Raw genomic sequence first — 2,520 nt, forward strand, 5'->3', positions numbered from 1 at the left:
GGTGTTTAATTTTAAATTTTCCTAATGTGATTACATTATACAAAGATCTCAAACCTGTATTGGATTCATATGTTTTTAATGATGGCAGTTCCAGGAAACTAATGAACCTCTCTGCAACTCTCATTTTAAAACTGTGATACTCAGAAGCTTAAAGTAACTGCCTTCCCCCAGATTAAACCTCAGGCCCTAATTTCAGAGAAATCTTACACTTTCTTCCCATTCTTCCCCAACCTACATAAATACACTGTCTTGTGTGTTTTTTTTCTGTGTGTTGCTGGGGATGTTGTTTGTTGATTTTAAGTGTTAAAAGGGTACACGGTTCTGAAGAAATAATCTTCCAATTCTTTTCACGATTAGTGCCAATCCCTTACAGTGTGAGATGTGAGAGCTTCAGGCATCACTGCCTCCTTCCTTTTCCCTTCTGCTCCTTACAGTGGCTGGTAGAGGTTGATAGCTATTGGAATTAAACAGCCATCAAGCCAGGCTTCTTTTGGTTTTCATGTCCCTAATGCAAAGAGTTGCTGCCTCTACAAACTGCCACCAACTTCAGAGAGAGAAGCTGGCCAGAGAGAACTCCATTTCCCTTCAGAGGGAGTGACTTGGTGGAGACATCATTGAGAAAACTATGAAGTGCAATAAGCTTCTGGGCAAGTTGGGAACTAAAACTACATATTGAGACCAAAGCCCCATCCCCACTGCACTGGACCTGTTCAGCTCACCATGGCTCTCACAAAAAACTCAGTAACCAGGTGAGCATTCCCCAAGTCATTCCAGATCTCTTATCCCTTGGTGGCTAACCCTGTCAACATTCAAGAGATTGAGGATTGTGTGGAGAATGAAGAGGACTCCAGAATGAAAGCCAACAGCATATAAAACTTCCATATGATTCATGAATAATATCTGAAGAAGCAGGAAAGTAGGAACTCTCTAGAATACTTCAAGAAAAAGCATCAGCTTTTAAAAATATTGTTACTTTTACTGATTTCAGAGTAAGGGAAAGGGAGAGAGAGAGATAGAAACATCAATGATGAGAATCATTAATCGGCTGCCCCCTGCATGCCCCATACTGGGGATCCAGTCTGCAACCCAGGCATGTACTCTCACCAGAAATCGAACCATGACCTGCTGGTTCATAGGTCAATGTTCAACCACTGAACCATGCAGGTCAGGCAAGCCTCACCTGTAATCTCTCTCTCTCTCTCTCTCTCTCTCTCTCTCTCTCTATATATATATATATATATATATATATATATATATATATATATATAGAACTAGAGGCCTGGTGCACAAAAATTTGTGCACTCGGGGGGGAGGGCGGTCCCTCAGCCTGGCCTGTGCCCTCTCGCAGTCTGGGACCGCTCGGGGGATGTCCACCTGCTGGCTTAGGCCTGCTCCCTGGGGGATTGGGACTAAGCTGGCAGTCAGACATCCCTCTGGCAGCCCAGGAACCTTTGGGGGATGTCCACTTGCCAGCGGGGAGCAGGCCTAAGCTGCAGTCGGACATCCTTAGCACTGCTGAGGAGGCGGGAGAAGCTCCCACCACCACCATTGTACTGACAGCCATCAGCCTGGCTTGTGGCTGAGCAGAGCTCCCACTGTGGGAGCGCACAACTCCTACATTGAGCATCTGCCCCCTGGTGGTCAGTGTGTGTCATAGTGACCAGTCATTCCCAGTTGTTCTGCTGTTAGGGTCAATTTGCCTATTACTCTTTTATTATATAGGATAGAGGCCTGGTGCATGGGTGGGAGTCGGCTGGTTTGCCCTGAAGGGTGTCCCAGATCAGGGTGGGGGTCCCGCTGGGGTGTCTGGCAAGACTGGGTCAGGGGCTGAGGGCTGTTTTCAGGTGGCCACACCCCCTTCAGGGAAGGGGGTCCTGCTGGGGTGCCTGGCCAGCCTGGGTGAGGGGCTGATAGCTGTTTGCACACTGGCCAAGCCCCCCAGCAGGGACCCTCACCCCATGAGAGTGTGGCCAGCCTGGGTGAGGGGCTGATGGCTCTTTGTAGGCTGGCCATGGCCCCCAGCCACCCAAGCTCCCAGTGAAGGCTGCCTGGAAGCTGGTATCTGGGATTTATTTATCTTCTATAATTGAAACTTTGTTGCCTTGAGCGGAGGCAACAACTGTCCAGGGCAGGCGGGAAGCTTGGCTTCCTCCATCACCGGGGCAACCAAGCCTCCTCCTTGCTCCAGCTCCGTGGCTGCCAGCGGCCATCTTGGTTGGGTTAATTTGCATATAGTCGCTCTGATTGGCTGGTGGGTGTGGCTTGGGGCATAGCGGAGGTGCGGTCAATTTGCATGCTTCTCTTTTATTAGAATATATATATATCATATCATATCTTCCCCTCTCCCTTCACTGAACCCCCTCCGCCATAAGAACTCACTTTACCAACTGCTGCTCTCTTTGAATCTCTCCAGGCAAATAACAGCCTGGAAGTGGGTGGGATGTGTTGCTAGAGTGAGGCTTTGGAGGGAGCCTGCTGGTATGCACACAGAAAAGGAAGAGGGTGGTCAAAGAGAGAGAA

Source organism: Myotis lucifugus, unplaced genomic scaffold, assembly GCF_000147115.1.
Source record: "Myotis lucifugus unplaced genomic scaffold, Myoluc2.0 scaffold_4, whole genome shotgun sequence".
NCBI lineage: Eukaryota > Metazoa > Chordata > Mammalia > Chiroptera > Vespertilionidae > Myotis > Myotis lucifugus.